The sequence below is a fragment of the Marmota marmota genome, unplaced genomic scaffold, assembly GCF_001458135.2.
Source record: "Marmota marmota marmota unplaced genomic scaffold, marMar, whole genome shotgun sequence".
Lineage (NCBI taxonomy): Eukaryota > Metazoa > Chordata > Mammalia > Rodentia > Sciuridae > Marmota > Marmota marmota.
Genome location: NW_026000026.1, coordinates 74,575,856 through 74,594,566, shown reverse-complemented (window position 1 = coordinate 74,594,566; position 18,711 = coordinate 74,575,856). Strand labels below are relative to the sequence as shown.

The window sequence follows — 18,711 nt, the reverse complement described above, 5'->3', positions numbered from 1 at the left end:
GGCCAGGGAACGATGTGTGTCAGAGCAGAAATTTCCTACACACTCACCTTTTGGAAGGGGACATGGGAGAGGAAGCCAAGGCCAGAGGGCTTTGCATGTCTGGCAAAGAACCTGGATTTTCCACTCCAACAAAAGAGTCATCTGTGGCTTCCGAGAGTAAGTGACTGTGTAAACCCACGAGAGACACTTGGTAGTTATGGGAGAGGTGATCCCTCTTAGTAACTAGGTGGGGACACACTGCAGAAACACAAATTCCAGCCGAGATTTAGCAGCAAAGGACAAAAACACACTTTTAAGCAGGCAGCTGGGTCACACCATCCTGTGAGCTCATGAATGGGAGAACCTTGGGGGAGGCGCTACTTAGAGTTGTTATTATCACAGTAATAGCCATCCAAGAGGAAGAGGAGAAAAGCAGAGCCTCCAGGCAGAAAGTGGGAAAACAGTGTCTGCTCTGCTCCTGTAACTTCTGCCTCAGTGAGTTACATAAGGATGAGCCACACCAGGTCCAAGGAGTTCAGCCACGGTATTCCCACAGCAGAGCCGTGGTCTTTTTCTGTCTCCACAACCCGGGTTAATTGTATAAGGACAAAGTCTCTGCTTGCTCTGGCAGACTCATGCCTCTCCAGGCATTGGGCCAAGGATTCACATCTGTGTGTTTTAGAAGTGCTACGGCCCTGATCCCTCTTTCTCCTACTTGGTCTTTATCAGAGAAATAGAGAAGGAAAGCAAAATAAAGAGGTTTAGGATTCCTTCTGGGGTTTTGCTGTGGGGCGGACTGGGGCTGCTGGAAAGGTCAACCAAGTTGGTAGTAGGAAAAGGACAAGAAGCAAAAAGGACAAGAAAAGGAGTTGATTTCTCTCTCTGTTCCTCCTTTCCTCTCCCATCAAACCTGAATAACAGTTATGACATCATTATTTCCTTCATTTATTTACCGAGACCTTAACAACAGATTCATCACCAACCCAGTGAATAGGCCCAAATCTATCCCCACCCTCACGAAGCTTGAAGTCCAGTGGGAGAGAGTGAGCAATCACTCACAGGGATGCACCTTTGCAAATATGAGGAGTGCAATCAAGGGCAAGAGCAAGGGACAAAACCCAGGGGACTCTGTCTAGAACCAAGGGTGACTTCTCAGAGGAGTATACAAAGACACGGGGCTATAGGATGCGTAGGAACTTGATAGTCAAGGAAGGTTGGGAAGACAGAAAACGACAAAAGAGAGACTCTAAAGCCTAGTCCACCAGTACTAGAAGCAAAGAAGAAAGGCAGGCAGGGGAGATGACATGAGGGATGCTCCAGGGGACAAACTGCAGTAGACAGTGAGACCAAATTTCTATTTGAATCATCCTCAACAACGGTACAAATAGTATAGAGGCTAACATTGTCTGTGTGTTAAGAGTCAGAAAAACATGCTCCATACTCTCATCCCTAGGGTTGGTCTGTGACCCTGGCTCTGCTTTTTCTCTGGGGTCAATGGATTACTTGGCCGCTGCCAAAGGAGGAGAAAGAAGCAGCCCACAGATGTTCCCTGCAACAGTGGCCAAGAGAAAACTGCTCTCAGGGAGCTGGCACACATTTAGAAATATAGGAGTCAGATGAGGGCATCGTGGAGCTATTTGGAGGTTAAACTAGCTTACTTGAGGATGATATGCTTATGGGGGAAATGCCCAAGATCCACTCTTCAGTGGGAAAAGCCCAGGACAGAGCAGGAGAGATGGAATCTAGTGCCCGGGTTCTCTACGTGTTTGTGCACTGGTAGGTAGGCATGAGTGTGTGTGCATGAGGCTGAAACAAACAAACAAAAAAAAAAACTGCTAACATTTTTATTCTTCTTTCTGCCTTGCTGGGTTTTCATTTTTTTTTTTTTTCTCTAGTAAACAGTTGGTGAGTGGGAAAGAAGATAGCTCCAGTCACCTTCCTCCAGATCTGGCTCAGTACTGGTCTTTCCCAACCTCCTTTCTCCATTTCCATACACCATTGCTCAGCATAAATTCTGCCTGGGGAGATCTGAACAAAAAAAAATCAGCCCCTACGGACTTGTTTCTTTTTGAACAACTGCTCTGCTCCATGGGATCCCAAAGTAGAGCAAAGAGGGACCCTGGGGGAGCTTATTCAGTCATCCCTTCTGTCAACCAGTAATTATCACATGGCTCTTTCAGACTAAGTGTTGTGGTTCAGGTAAGAAGAGAGAAATGGGCGCACCATCCACAGAAGTCACTGAGGTTCCCTAAACCTTACTCTCATGTTTTGCAGTCTGGCTTAAAAATCGTGTCATTTTGCAAGGCTAACCATCTGATAAGTTTATATTGCCAAAGTCCATTGGATCTGAAGATCAGGGCTGAGTTTGGTGGTTAACCAAAGAAGAAAACAATCATCCATTAAATACATGTCTCCAAATATCCTGGTTCACATACCCACTGTAGCATTTGGAATCTCCATGTAAAGCATAACCTAAAACTATGCCTGTGGCTTAGGAAGCACTCAGAAATGTTTCTTGATATGTTTGTTAAGAATCTTTCCATAGCTGATGAAACCAGCTTAAGAGAAAAAAAGAAATATTCACATAACTGAAAAATCCAGGGCAGGACTGGGTCTCATTGGCCTGGACTGGGTCACATGTTTATCACTGAAAAGCCATTTTCCTAAAAGGACAGAATGTTTAAATTATCTAGGTCTGGGTCAGGCACCATGCCTTGAAACCTGAAAAAGGGATTAGCCTTCCCTGAAAGTTCAGATTAAAGGTAGAATAGGAATGGTTCCCAAAAAGGAAATAGAAGTGGTATTACCATGAGATAAAGGCACAGATGCCCACCAGGCAGAGATCACAGATATCCACAAAGTAAGGGAATTTCTTTAGGGTCTTCTCAGGGCATTTGCTTCCAGTTAGGTCCATGGAAACCATATGACATAGTAAGTAGGATACTGGGCTCATAAGGAAAGACCAGGGTTCTAGAGTCTTTAGTTCTTCTACCTTTGGTCTATTCTCATATCTGTTTTCCACAGTGTTCCCATAGTGATCCAGCCAACATGCAGAACTAACCATGTCTCATATTGGAATTCTTCATTGCACCCAGCTGCCTTTCCACCCACACCCAGGACCTGCAGGACCAAATCCAAGGCCCCTAAGTGGCATGCAAGGCCCTCTGCATGCTTTCCTGCCTCACAACTGTCATCCCAACAACTCCGAGCTACTGGGCTGGCCATAGTTCCCCCTAGAACACATGCACCAAGCTGAGCGCATTCTTCAGGTCTTTGCTCATGCCTTTCCTTGGAGAGCCCATTTCTATTCCATCCCCACTTTTTTAACTTGCTAATTCCATCTCATCCTTTACAGCATGGCCAAGATATCATCTCCAAGAAGCCCCTTGCTTTGTTCCAGCCCCACCCTTGCCTGGGTTGTAAACCTCCATGAGCTCTATAATACCCTAAGCATACCTCTGTGTCTGCACTTAAAATATCCTAATTAGCTATGTGTAATTACATTCCTACAAAATAACCATGGCTATTCATGTCTTAATGATATTGTGTCTTAATGATATGGTCTCAAATGATAGCTGCTGGCACACACCCTGGTCCCAAGTAGATTTTCATTAAATGTTTATAGAACTAAAATATCTTAGGACTCAGTTCCCCATATTTAAAACGAGACCACGGAACTATATGAGCTATGAGATTTCTTCCAGTTCTAGAAAGTCACGGATCAAACCCACTCTAGTCACTAGAGAGCAATGTCAAGAGGGAATTAAACAGGAGAAAGTAAATTTTTATTTGGGAGTAGAAATTCAGAATAATCCCTGGCAAGGGAAGATATCCATGGCCAATCTGGACCAACCCATAAATACTTTATACTCAGGATGGAGTAAGGTTAGCATATGTCAAAAAAAGGTGGTGAGAAACAGACATAATGTCTAGTATACACTGACCATACAATAAAGACATACCAGTGGTGTTGAATCAAATGCCCCAAACCCACTTCATCTGCTTCTCCATTGGCATTTACCTGGTAAGGGGAGAGTCAAGAAAACCTCTGTCTAAAATCAACCAAAGAGCCATAGACTATGCTGACCAATTCTCCCCATTAACAATTCAGCATTGAAAAGCCTCTGAAAGAACTTTTAATAACCAAGAGGGAAGAGCAAACACATGAAGAATAAATTGGCAAAAACCTATTAGCAGAGAAATAGTCCTACCAGCCTGGGAACCTCTAGAATATCTGCAGGGGAGATTCACTCCTGTAATTGTTATCACCAACTTCTTTGGACTCTTTTGCTGCTCTTCTAACATCTACTAGAGATTGCATCACAGACAGATGGAATTGATGGTTAGTGGAAATCACACACAGCAAGTAAGACAAAAACATCAGTATTTTACCACACTTAGGCAGATTGACTTTCCCAAGAGCATCCCCATTTTTCAAAAACTGTATGTCAGTTACTTGAGGAGTGAGGAATACAAATTAAGTTTTTATGAAAATCACATATTTTAGTATGAAGTCTAATTAAGAGTTTTCAGGATGCATTTACATCCAAATAAATTAATTCTCTGTGATCGATCCAGCATTGATTTCCAAAGCTTGCAGGGGAGTTTATTTCAGGGGCATTACCTCATCTCTTGTGTTGCCAGTTTTGTTTTTTCCAACCCCTGTGCATTTGTGCCAAAAGATGTGTTTTGTCTCATGACGAGAGTTTTGATAATATAAATGTACTTTGCTTCATTTAATGTATTCATTTAATTTCTGCTTGGGTGATAGTCATCTGTCTTGTCCCCTCTTCTAACTCAGACTTCCTAACAATTTTATGTAGAAAATTAAAGTAATATTCTTTCTGAACCTGAATTGATTTTGTCCAGGTCTTATTTCAGAAATAATTGCAAAGAAGAATAATAGACTCAAAGACCTTGAATTTCACAGATTCCTTCTTTGTTGTTGGGCTTAAAGCCATAATACAAAATCAGAGCATTTTTCTTTCTCTCCTCTTCATCTCTCACATTTAAGAGTAATCACTTGACTTGTGTCACTGGTTGGTATGGCTTTGTTGTTGTTGCTGAAAATAATTCAGTTCAAGGGCTGGTAATTAAATCATCTGCTTATATTTGTTCTCATTTAAAAATCACTCAGAGCCAGAAACCTTTTTCTCTGTAGTTCTTTTAGGCAATGTCAAAGAAATCTTAGACCCTTGGGCTCCTAAGGTCAAAGGGAACCCTCAAATTGTGAAGTCTACCAAATTGGAGGCAGTAACAGGGGCTGCTATCTGGCTACAATGATTCAACCCCACTCTTCACATGACAATTTTATTTGCCCTGATCTATCCAAATATTCACCCTCGTTCCTCTTTCTGTCCCCTTTTCTCTCCCCCATAAAATAAATAAATAAATAAAATCAGTGTGGCCTAGTGATTGAACAGGATAAACAAGCATATTTGAGGAAGGAAGACTATCCCCTCCTCCACCCCACTCTCCAAAAGCAAAATTATGTTAACAATCTATTTTTTCCCCATAGATGACATTAGGACCATGGTATCTAGGTCTCTACTCTAAATATGCAGTTGCAGCCTTAAACTTAAGTGGGTATATTCCTCTGATAGTGTTGTTTGGCCTGGTGACATAAGACCAAGGAATCTGGATTAGGATTTGGGAGAACAAAGTTTTAGAATTGACATTGCCTCTTCTCAGCTCTGTGGCTGGTAAAGGTCCTTAAATTTTGTGAGTCTCAGTTTCCAAATGCATAAAATTTACCTCTAAGTCTTTTCCAGCTCAAACATTTTGGAGTCTTTGATCTCTACTAAATATCTTCTCTAAATCCCAATATTCTGTTTTTCATCTGTTTGTGGTATCTAACTTTAAATTACTCTTAAAGCAAAAGGTGCATTAAGAGAAATTTTTTTTCACATTGATAGCACATGTTTACGCTACAATATCCATAGGAAATATGTGATAACACCTGTGGATTCTGTCAAGTGCCAGTTTGAAGATATCTGTACTTCAGAGAGTAGAGATCTGCAGCCCCAGCACATGCTGCATGGTGAAGCAGCCTGACAGTGGACTTTCTTCAGTCTCACTCAACTTGCCTCCATAGTAAGTGTGCACACAGGGAGAGGGACTTGGCTACCAAAGGAAGAAGAGGATTTTCTGAGCCCATTCCTTAAGCTGCGCCAGTGAAACCTGAGGTAAAGTCTAAACCCAACCTGTCCCCATGTGGCTCTGACATACCCCATATGTAATTACTGAGAATTAAGATGTACTGTAAGTGTATAAATGCACACCAGATTTCAAAGAGTTAGTATGAAAACACAAAATATCTCACTGATTTTTATATTGATTCCATGTTGCAATGGCAACATTTTAATTTTTATTTCTATTTGGTTAAATAAAACATGTTATTGAAAGTAATTTAACTGTCCCTTCTTAGTTTTTACAGTGGCTACTAGAAAAATTTTAATTACATATGTAAATCATGCTAAGACCAGAGACATAGAGGTTTCTTCTACTACTGGGTGGTAAAAGCTGCCTGGATCTTCCATTGGTATATCTGGATTCATCAAGGAAGAAGGTGATGATCAATGACAAAATTCTACCAGGTGAGACCCATCCTGGTCTGATTTCAGGTGGTCACATTTCCAGGACACTGGGCAGAGAAAAGCCTAACACCAAAAGGAGAAAAGTATTTCTCGAAGCCAAGTTACATAATTTTTTTTTTTTAAGTTTGACAAATTCACACTGATTTCAGCACCAGGAACACAGCCAGTTTGGCAGTTCTGTTCTGAATTTTCTCTCTGATCTGAGGTACAAAGTTCCTGGACTGCGTAAGTTTTCCTTCCTGCTATAGTACTTCTGACCTGTTTGGAAAGGTTACAATCAAGAACTTAAACCTACTGCAATGAGATTGCAACGTGATGTAGGAGAAAGTTTGTGCAAGTGAAAACAAAATGAACCAAGCAGCCTGACATTAATACAAACAGAAAAAATAATAGGAGTTTCCTTTTACAAACTTCCTCCTCTCCAACAAGCAATGTTCCTTTAGACAGCAGCTCACAAAACCCTCCATTCTGATATGTGATCTGGGGCCCTCTGGACTCCAGCTCCTCCCTGGCCACCCTTCCTACTAATCACCCTCACACATGCAGCAGCCCTGCTGAGCCACTCACAATCTCTCCAGAACATGCTGCTGCTATTCCCTGGGTCTGAAAGGCTTTCCCCTAATCCCCTCGCTCCACCTGGAAAAAGTATACTCCTCATTCAAAACTCAATTATAGCCTGATTTTCTTCCCGAGGCCTTGTCTAAACATCAGGCTCCTGGACAGGCTCCCAGCCCTGTGCATGTAACATGCAAATCACACCCTGTAACATGTGAATTGCACCCTGTCTTCAGTGATTGCCTCCATCTCCTCCTTTGCAAGATCCTGAAGTTATGTTCTTGGCTTACCATAGGCAGGTAACAGGTGCTTGTATACGGAATGAATTAGTAAATGAATATTTAGTCTCTATAGTTACATTATAGGACTGGAATTATGTTAATAACCAAACTAAGAATTTTCATTCTCTAATGTGAAAATAGACTTTTCACTTTGAGCTCTGCATGGGACTTAATTCCAAAGACATAGAGAGATGATGTATTTCTCCATGTTTAATTTATGCTTAATTCTGTTTTATTAGCAAGTGTTCAGGAGGCATGATAAAGAGGCAATACAGTAGCAGCTGATGATGGATGTGTCATCTTGGATGCTTTATCCATCTCTCTTATGACACATACTTTGACTTCTTGGTCTCAGAGTCAGGAGAAGTGTGGATTCAACCATCTATATTCTGCTACTCAGACCCCTTGTGATCAATAAAATGTATTTTGCAGAAGGTTTGGTAAATGAGAAATCTATTTCCATAACCAGGGAAAAACAGTGAAATCAACTATCCCGGACTGAGATGGAGACCACTGCTTTCCTCCTTACAAGAGCCCCACAATATTCATCTAACCACTTACTTTATATAGAAAAACTCATGACATGTGTCAGTGAAGAAAACAAAATAAAATTGCTTTGTTTTTAAACCTTCTGTGATAGAAAATAAACTTCATATAGGCAAGGATATTGACTATTTCATTCACTTGATAGTAATTATACCAGAAATATATGCTGGCCAACTAGGTAAAAGCCTAGGTGGTGGTGATGGGAGAGGTAGAAAAAGGAATGTTATCAAAATAGTCCCATAACCAGGTGGTGTTCAGAATAGCTCCTTACTGGTAAACATGCTCTCTCACCTATAAAAGAAGATTGATGAAATGGTGTTATTAGACTGTAGCTTTTTCCCCACATGATTCTTGAGTGTAAAATTAAGACAGATATACTTATATCAAGAAGGCAAATGAATGATAGAAATAGTTTTCATTGGAAACATCAAAAACCAACCACGGTAAAACAACCTTCTGCAAAGTGTCCCTTAGAGAAGAACATGGTGTGGAGATGAGACAGTAATGCATAGGAGTTCTAGGTGTGGCTCATTCCTGTCTCTCTTCCCATTGAGTCAACAGGGTTCCACAAAAGGTCATGCCATTTCTGGAATTCCAAATTTTTTGAACCCTCAAAAGTATGTTGAAACTAGAACGTGGGAAGAAAAAATGTTTCACAGAATGGAAAGTTTCATACTTAAGGGAAATTGGTGCCAGAATTCTGATTGGTTAAAAATAGTAGGTTTGTGAGGAACAATAGTTTTCTTCAAAATTAGTTATATCCTTGCTGATGTGACTCTAAGTTAGCCTAATATGGAAGAAAAAATAAGAGGATAAACAGGTTTGTTAAAGGATCTCTGAGTTCAAAGCCAGCCTCAGCCAAAGTGAGGCACTAAGCAATACAAAATAGAGTTGGGGATGTGGCTCAGTGGTTGAGTGCCCCTGAGTTCAATCCCACCCCTATACAAAAAAAAAAAAAAAAAATTCATGCTGTTACTGGATTCCAATNAAAAAAAAAAAAAAAAAAAGTCACCAAAACTAAAGACTTTTTTCAATTCAAAAAAGTAGTAATGAAGACTGGAATAACCTTAGACAGTTTGTATTTCCTCTTTATCCCAGAAAATGTTTTTCTATTATCATCCCAGCGGCAGCGACAACATGTACCCAGCACCGGCAGGAGTCTTTGGAGATGCTATAGAGTAACCATCAAAGCACAGTCTGTTGTTCCTTAGAGTTAAACAAGTCTTCACTTATTATCAGTTGACTTTAGGCAAGTTAATGTAGCCTCTCTGAGAATAATAATATATCTATGAATTTCCTAGGGTTGATGTGAGGGTTGAATAAGATAATGCATGTAAAGTGGTTGATGTGAGGGTGGGATAAGATAATGCATGTAAAGTGATTGGCATTTGGCAAGCACTCAAAAACATTGACATTTTATTGTCATCACCATCATCACAGATATTAATATGCTATGTGGGCATTTGGGGGCAAAATTAACACGTTTACCTTTCCTATGGAAAAAAAAAATAGTTCACCCTGGTAAGCAAAATAATCAAATAAATAAGGATGTGGGGGAGGGTATGTTTTTATAATGAAAAAAAAATTAAAAGATATTGGCAATAGCCAAAAGCAAGGCACTCAAAGTGATTGAAAGTTTGTCTTCTCCAGTCCTTAACTTTGAATGACCTCATCCTATCAACATTTATGTCAACATGGTTTTAGCTTTATGTGTGTCACTAAGCCATAAACTACATTTTTTTTTGTACCAGGAATTAAACTCAGGGGAAGTTAACCACTGAGCCACATTCCCAGCCCTTTTTATTTTCTATTTTGAAACAGTCTCACTAAGTAGATTACAGTGTTGCCAATTTGCTGGAACTGGCTTTGAACCTCCTGCCTCAGCCTCTAGAACTGCTGGGATTATAGACATATACCTCCATGCCCATCCTACAGTTCTTTTTAATACAATCTAAAATTCAAGTTTTATTCTGTTCAACCAATGCACTTATTTCCAATAAATGAGTTTTATGAATATAGAAGAGAAGGGAAAAAAACTTTTTTTTTCAGTGTTGCAGATTAAATCCAGAACCTCATAAGTGGAAGTAAAGGTGGAAGGAAAAGGAACAAGAAAGGGAGGAAGGGAGAGAGGCAGGAAAAAAAAGGAAGAAAGGAAAAGGAGGGGAAAGACAAAAAAGGCAGAAAAAAAGAAGGAAAGTCTTTCACAAATATGGAGAGATGGTTACTGGAAAACAGGTTTCCTGTAGAAGAACCTTGCTTATGGAAGATGAACCAGGCAGCATTACTAAGCAAATTTGGAACCACCGTGATGGCTGGCTGTTGGTTCATACCCTGTTAACTGAGCCCTTTGATCTCAGTGTGTTTCTCAAACCTCAGCACAGGATGGGGGAGCTTCAAATAAATCTTGAGCATTAAAACCAGATGGACTGCCTGGTTATCAAACTCTACACTGTCACTTTTAAACTTGGCTTGGCCCAGTTTAATCTTGTATAGAGGGTTTTAAGGTATAACACTGAGAAATCTCTGAAAAGTTCCCTAATAAGACTCTAATGAGACTACCATACAGTCATGTTTATGAACCCTTTCCTAGATGACCTCCAGGACCTCACATCTCTGTCTTCTGTGCCCAACGCCATGAATCCTAACCAAGAGGAAGGACTCCACAGGGGAGGCAAGGAGGGTAGATGTGGGGAGATGCCAGGTATACTATAAGCATCCCTTTCCTATCTCCATTCATTCTTCACATTCCAGCTCAAACATTGTCTGTACATGTGATAGCAATTCAGCCAATATGCATTGAGTTCCTACTAGATGTGCTAAATGAGCAACCTAAGGCAGAAGAATAGTCAGATGTTAACAAGTCTTTTTTTTCTTTAATTTTTATTTGTTCTTTTTAGATATATAGTAGATGACAGTAGAGTATCTTTTTTAGATGAGAGTAGAGTGTATTTTTAGATGATTTAGTATATTTTTAGATTTTTCTTGTATTTTGACATATTATACATACATGTAGTATAACTTAATCTAATTAGAACCCACTCTTGTGGTTGTACATGATGTCAAGTTACATTGGTCATGAATTCATATATAAACATAGGAAAGTTATATACAATTTATTCTACTGTCTTTCCTAGTCCCGTCCCTCCTTACTTTCCTACATTCCATTTTGTCTAATCCAATGAATTTCTTGTTGTGGTTTAGCATCCACATATCAGAGAGAACATTCTGCCTTTGGTTTTTGAGGACTGGCTTATTTCACTTAGCATGATATTCTCCAGTTCCATCCATTTACCAGAAAATGCCATTATTTCATCTTCCTTATGGCTGACTATTAACCCATTATGTATATGCCACATTTTCTTTATCCATTTATCTGTTGAAAGGCACCTAGGTTGGTTTCATAGTTTTGCTATTGTGACTTGACCTGCTATAAACATTGATGTGGCCTCGTCACTATAGTATGTTGATTTTAAGTTCTTTGGGTATATGCTGAGGAGTCACACTGTGGATCTATTCCAAGTTTTCTGAGGAATCTCCATACTGCTTTCCATATTGGATGCACCAATTTGCAGTCCTACCAGCAGTGTATTAGTGTATCTTTGACCCAACATCCTTGCCAAGATGTTAACCAAGTCTAACCTTCCCTGCTGTGAGGCGGGTTTCCTGGTGGCATCACAAAGTGCAGGGGGAAGAGGGGGAGGAAATATTAATTTTGATGGGAGTGAGGAGAGGACATTTCAGAAGAGCAAACTCACAGGAGGAAACACAGAAGCTCCTTCACCACACAGAGGATTGAGGAAGGGGTGTTCAAAGATAATGAGACTTTTGGAAGCTTTCATCATCTTCACAAAAGTGGTAAAAGATCTCCAGGAACCTCATTATTCTCAACACAAAATATGAATAATCAGGTTTTTTAGTGGAGAGGACTTGGGGCAATCACATCCCAGTAATGATACCATTCAGTTTCTAGACTTTGATTGCCAATGCTGTTCTCCAACAAAAGAAGCAATGACTGAGCCTATGACTGGGACAGGGGATATACAAGATGAGCCTGTCAAAAGAACACAAACCAAATGAAAGAGCTCCCAATGGCCAAAGCTGGAACAGTTTGAGAAGTACTCAATTATAGCCCAAGGCATAAATTTAATCTCCATGACATAAATAAATAGGGAAAAAGAGACAATGCTTCATGCAAAAGAGTTCCAAAGAATTTATGCAGATACTATCAAGGAAGCAGAGCAGCATTCCCCACTCTTTAGTGTGGGCTGTGCATGTGACTGAAGATGGTATAGAAAGGAAGGAGATACCCCAGAAGGGCAGGGGGTACAGGGAGGGATCAAGTGTCAAAACCTGCTAATAAGAATTTTTCCCCCTTCTACCTGAGACCTGTAACTCAGCAACCCAGATGTTCTGAGACAATGCAAATTTGATATCATTTTAATACTTTCAATAAAGATATTCATTAATTGACTATACGTAAATTTTTATACCTCATTAAATATCTTACAGACACACGAGTCACACGGAAGTCTTCTGTCATCCCCAAACTCACCTACTTTGAGAAGGTTTTTATCTTTTTATTTGAGAAGGTTTTTATCTTTGTCATAGCAGCCTAGCACAAGTTAGTGGGTAATTGCCCAGCCTCAGTTTCCTTCTATATATAATAGGTATCACTAGGTTGTTTTGAAGAACAAACATGACCATTAGTACAAGAGCACAGAGCTCACTGCCTAGCACACAGCAAGCAGATGGCAAATGGTAGCTATTTATTAAAAGGTGGTACTAGAGATAATGAAGCTTCTTGACATGGCCTGGGAGAATTATTAAGCATAGTGAAATAGATGAATTTCTGCTGCTACTCACCCTAGAGCACTCCACATATGTGCTCAGATGAAAAACACTAGATCTTTGCTGGTTAAATATCGACAGTTGGAAACATCTACCCACAGTGACTTTCCTCCAGCAGCTCATGTATAAAACCACTGTTTTTGTTCTCCATTTACTTCATCTTAATATGCAGTAAATACTCAGTGAGCATTAGGTACTTTTAATGATATTCTGACAGTTTCTCCCAGTTGGCAATCCCCTGGACTGGTTCTACTGGATTTCAGCTGCACTGGAGGGCCATTACCCATCTATTTGAAATATCTTCCAAAGTTAATTTCTGGGCACTCCTACTTTTATGTCAAATTATCCCAAATATAGCCTCCGCATTTCATCAACTACTATGCAGCTATTTCCTGTGATACATTGACAGGCAAATTGACAATAATTTAACATTGTGGGCATAAATCATGAAGGTTTTCTGTGCCCTGCGGATTTCATCCTAGGCTGTGGGCAGCTTGAGTGCAGGCTCCAGTCCACACACCTGCTCTCAGGCTTGGCCTCCAGCTGGTCCTCACTAGAGGTTGTTGGTGGTAATCACTACAGGAAACACCTCTAGGAAGCACCACCCATTTTCCTAGGAGCCCCTGAGTAGAGCATAGCACAACCAGGACAAGCTCCTGGCTCCACAGCTTCACCTGGAGTTAACTCTCTGTGGAAAACTTGAATGCAATAGGCACCTCTAACAGCTCCATTTATTTTTAAAAGAAATGAAGATATTTTCTCCCCTACTCCACCATTCCAGGAATCTGGAGATTTTTTTTAAGGCAAGAACTATCTAATAATGAGTAATTTCACTGGTCTATATTTAGAAGCAAAGAAGGTTTTTTTTTTTTTTTTTTTTTTTTTTAGGTCATTGCAGGGAAGTTCTCAAAACTGTACAAGTTGGGAAGAATCAAGAGAAGGTGTCTGTCATGATTTTTTTTTCCTTTCAGAGCAAAGAGATTCACCACCAGGAACAAGGTCCCAGAGAGGAGACAAGAGGGACTGGTTCTTCAGCTGCAAAATGGGCATTGCAGTGCCCTGTAGTTCCATGGTGAGGAGCACAAAAGATGGCAAGCATCAAAGCTCTCTGCCCAGTGCTGCTACACCTTCCGGCCCTCTGCACCTGTCTGCCTCTCGGCCCGGGCACTCATTCCCTCTCTCCTGCGGACTGTCTCAGGGCTAGTTCCCTACTTTCAGTCTCCTTCCTCTGATCTGCCAGTTTGCTCTTGTTCTTCCTAAGTCTCAACTTTGATGTGTCACTCTCTTCCTTGAGACATTCTGGGCTTCCTCAGCATGGGCTGGCATTCTTGGCCTCTATTGTTACACCACATCCTGTAGTTCTAGATCTATTCCCTTTTGCTCATATATTCCTTCTCCTGGCCTCACAGGACTCCCTGCCATTCTCCACCTTCTATTTAGATCCCTGTTTCTCCTCCATTGAACCCTACCATATCACTTCACTGTGAAGGGAAGCCTTCTTGATCTTAAATCCTATAATGGCTCTCTGCATACTTTCCTAGCATCTGATTCTGTAGTCATCCAATTATATCTTCAATTTATTATATAGTAGAGAGGCAGTATAATGGTGGTTAAGAACAAAGATTCCAAAATCAGATTATCTGGGGTTGAATCCAAGCCCTGCCACTTCCTAGCTCTGAACTTGAGCAAGTTACCTCTGTCTTTAATTTCTTCATTCCTAAAATACAGATAATGTGACCTGAAAATGCACAAGGAAGGAAACTTGCATGCGTATTATTCATCAAAAGAAGCCAACCTGAAGAGGTTGCTTTCTGTATGTTTTCAGATATAGGACATTCTGGAAAAGATAAAATTACAGAGACAGTCAAAACATCAGTGGCTGCCAGGGGTTGGGGTAGGGAGGGATAAATAAGCAGAGCACAGAGGATTTATAGGGCTATAAAAATACTCTGCATGGTACTGTAATTGTGACTCCATATTATTATATGTTTTTCCAAACACATAGAATACACAACACCAAGAGTGAACTCTAATGTATGCTGTGGACTCTGGGTGATTATGAAGTGTCAATGTTGGTTCATCAGTTGTTATAAATATACCACTTTACAACAGATGCTTACGGGAGGGTTTGGACATGTGTAGGACCCAGTGGTATATAGGATATCTCTATACCTTCCTCTCATTTGGCCTATAAATCTTAAAATGCTCTAAAAAATAAGATCTTAAACAAAATGCACATTGTGATAATTTTTTGGTGGGGAGGAGAGGGGGACCAGAGGGATTGAGCTCAGAGGCACTCAACCACTGAGACACATCCACAGTCCTATTTTGTATTTGACTTAGAGATAGAGTCTCACTCAGTGGCTTAGCACCTCACTTTTGCTGAAACTGTCTTTGAACTCGCGATCCTCCTGTCTTAGCCTTCCAAGCCGCTGGGACTACAGATATGTGCCACCACACCTGGCCGCACACCTGTACTTATTTTCTCCTCCCCTTGAGAGTGGGATGTGCTCATTGACTGTAACTGAAATGACAGTGTGTGCCCTTCCACTTCCTCCTTCTCTTGGATCAATCATTCCGATCAGTCAGCTCCCTGCTTAAGAACACCCATGCAACCCTATGGTCAGGCCCACATGGCAAGGAACTAAGCCCAAGAGATAATTAGTACAGATTAAGTGAGTTGATATCAGCGTAGAAAATTATTAGATATGCCTTTAGAATGTGGTAAATAGTATTATTGTAATAGCTATAGCAGTTGTTATTTTGAAATATATTATTCATATGGAAACATTTAGCATATAAAGTAACAAATAGCCAAAATACTGACAGTGAGTGTCAAATAAAAACATATAGCCATCTGTCATGGTTTGGATATGAGATGTTCCCCAAAAGCTCCTATGTTAATGTAGGAATTGTCAGAGGTGCAAGGATTAGATTATGAGGGCTATAACCTAATCAGTTCACCTTATTTTGAATGGACTAAGTGGTGACTGTAGGCAGGTAGGTCATGGCTGGAGTGGGTGGGTCACTGAGGCATGTCCTGAAAGGGTTCACTCTCCCTGTGGTCCCTTCCCCCTCCTCTCTCTCTTTCTGCTTCCCGGCTGCCATGTCCTGAGCAGCTTCCCTCTGGCATACACTTCCACCATGATGTTCTGCCTCACCTTGGGCTCAGAGCAATGAAGTCTGCCCGCCATGGACTGTGCCTATGAAAACATCAGTCAAAATAAACTTTCCTTCCTCTAAGTTGCTCTTGTTAGGTATTTTAGTCGCAGTGAGGCAAAATTGACAGATACACCATATTTTGCATATTTTTTAAGAAGCAAAATATTTTAGGTAATTGAAGTCCTGTGTACCCTCCCCACATTCCAGTCCTACCTAGCAGGGGGCTACAGTTCCAAATTTTGTGTGATCATGCTTTTATATTTTTATTTTGTGTTCTAAAATAATACTGTGCATAATAGCTCTTTTCAAAATGTGTTTTTGGTCAACACTATGTTTTTGAGATTTATTTTAAAATAGGTAGCTTCAGTTAGTCCATTATAACTACTCTGTTCTATTATATAAATATTCTCTAATTCATCATTTTATTTTTGAGAAAGATTTTTGTTGATTCCGGTGTTAGAAAAATCAGAGATCATCATGCAGATGAGAAGGTCAAGCTGAAGATGGAAATTGACTTGACTAAAGTCATATAAAATATAGTGGAGCCGGGACTTTGAAAGACATTATGGTAGCTGGGAGGGGCCAGTTGTCTTCTCAACATACTTTTCTCTTATCTTTTCTCAGACTCCTTGGGGGAACTCCTCTTGTTCCACAAGATCCTGTTGGGAATGTCAGTGACTCCCTCAAGAGCCAGCAAGAGAACCCATGACTCAGGCTTTGTCAATCACAGTACAACATTCCCTGGTATATAATGATTAGCTCAGGAAGATCATGTTAAACCAATCTGAATCCTGTGATTTTGCTGAGCTTAAAAAAATAGAAGCCTGGAGTTTTCAGAAAACTTCTCTCCTGCTATGTGGGGAAAGTCTGACTCTGGAAAAGAGAATGAAACCAACACAGAGAGAAGCAGTGACAAATAGGTGGGAGGGAAGTGAAAGAACAAAGGTTATTTGGGCCCTTGAATACAAAATGCCTGAACTTCAGTCCTTATCCTTTATTTTTAGCTTAACCCAGTTTGACTTGTGTTTCTGTATCTTGCAACAGAGTCCTGACTCTCAGTTCACTGTCCTTTGTACTCTGCCACAACTGCACCTCCTAGATATTGAGTAAACACTTAATTGTAATGACAACCTCAACAAAGCCATGGAAATATCATTGATCTTGGAGTTAGGGAACACAGCAAGACTAACTGCAGTCACAGTTATAATGTGGCACTTCCCTTCTCTTGGATAATCTATTTCACCTCGACCTGTCATCCATACATTGAATAAATTTTGTCATGTTCCCATTATGTGCCAGAGGAAAAATATGTGACAAGAATAGCATCAAAGACATAGAGGTAATACTTAGTACTCTATGTATTTTATATAGAATTGTAAAATATTAATTCTAAACAGACTGCTATTAATAAATAGTGCATATTTAAATAATCAGAGAAAAGACAAAAAGCCAAGAGGAGGAGCTGGGGTTGTGGCTCTGTGGTAGAGTGCTTGCCTAGCATGTGTGGGGCATGGGCTTCAATTCTCAGGACTGCGTGTAAATAAGTAAAATAAAGGTCCATTGACAACTATTTTTTTTAAAAAAAAAGCCAAGAGGAGTTAAATGGAATATTAAAAATATTTTATTAGCCCAATATGAAACAGGAAAGGACAAATAAGGAAATAAAGAGAGACAGACAAATGGAAAATAAATAACAAGATAATAGACTTAAACTCAACCTTACCAATCATTACATTAAAAATAAGTAGACTGAGCCTCCCATTAAGAGGCAGAAATTTTCAGACTAGGTATAAAAGCAAGACCTAACTGTTTTTGTCTCTAAGACAATCTTTACATATAAACTGTATTAAAAGCTAAAGGATAGAGGCAAAAATTCACCATGCACACTATATGCACGAAAAGTTAATGTGGCTATACTAATGTAAGACACAGATGACTTTAACAAGGAGGTATGTCAGAGATAAAGACAGATGTTTCACAATGATGAAATGTGAAGACACAACAATTATAAATGTGTATTAACCTAGTTACAAAAGTTCAAAAAAATATGAAGAAAAAATTGACAGCACTAAGGGGAGAATTAGATAAATTCACAATTATAGGTGGAGATTTTAACAGCCCTCCCTCACTAATAGCACAAGTAGGAAGCAGATGGTAATTAATAGAAAAAATAATTATATAGAATATCCATATTAACAACCAACAATAAAAAAAAATAAAAATAAAATAAAATTTAAAAAAAAGAATATCCAAACACCATCAATCACCTTGACCTACATAATATTTATAGAACAGTGAAAGCACTGCAAAAACACATTACTTTCAAGTGCACATGGAAAACTCACCAAAATACACAATATCTTAAGCTGAAATATAAGTTTCACTTACATACAATTGTATGTCACCAATAACAAGATAGTAAATGAATAAATAATGGTTCAATACATTTTAAAAGATTGAAATCCTTCATAATATATTCTCTAACTACAATGAAGTTAAATCATAACTCAGTAGCAATGATATCTAGAAAATCTCTAAATACTTTAGTACTAAACAATGCATTTTTAAACCACATAGGAATAAAAGAAGGCATAGTAAGCTAAACTCAGAAATATTTCAAAATTAATGATGAAGAAAATATAGCATATCAACATTTTGGGGGTAGAGCTAAAGCAGCATGTAGGAGGAATTTTATGGAATTGTGTGTGTGTGTGTGTGTGTGTGTGGTGCTGGGCATTGAACCC

The 18,711-nt window shown here is 39.6% G+C and overlaps 1 long non-coding RNA gene across 1 annotated transcript in view; it reads left to right on the top strand.

The window, feature by feature from the left end:
- Positions 1–17,542, top strand: part of LOC107142306 — a 43,207-nt gene extending 25,665 nt beyond the window's left edge. The window contains exons 3-4 of the long non-coding RNA XR_001503540.2: positions 13,777–13,877; positions 16,592–17,542. This is a non-coding gene — a long non-coding RNA (uncharacterized LOC107142306). The remainder of the gene's footprint in view (positions 1–13,776; positions 13,878–16,591) is intronic.
- The last annotated feature ends 1,169 nt before the right edge of the window (positions 17,543–18,711 follow it).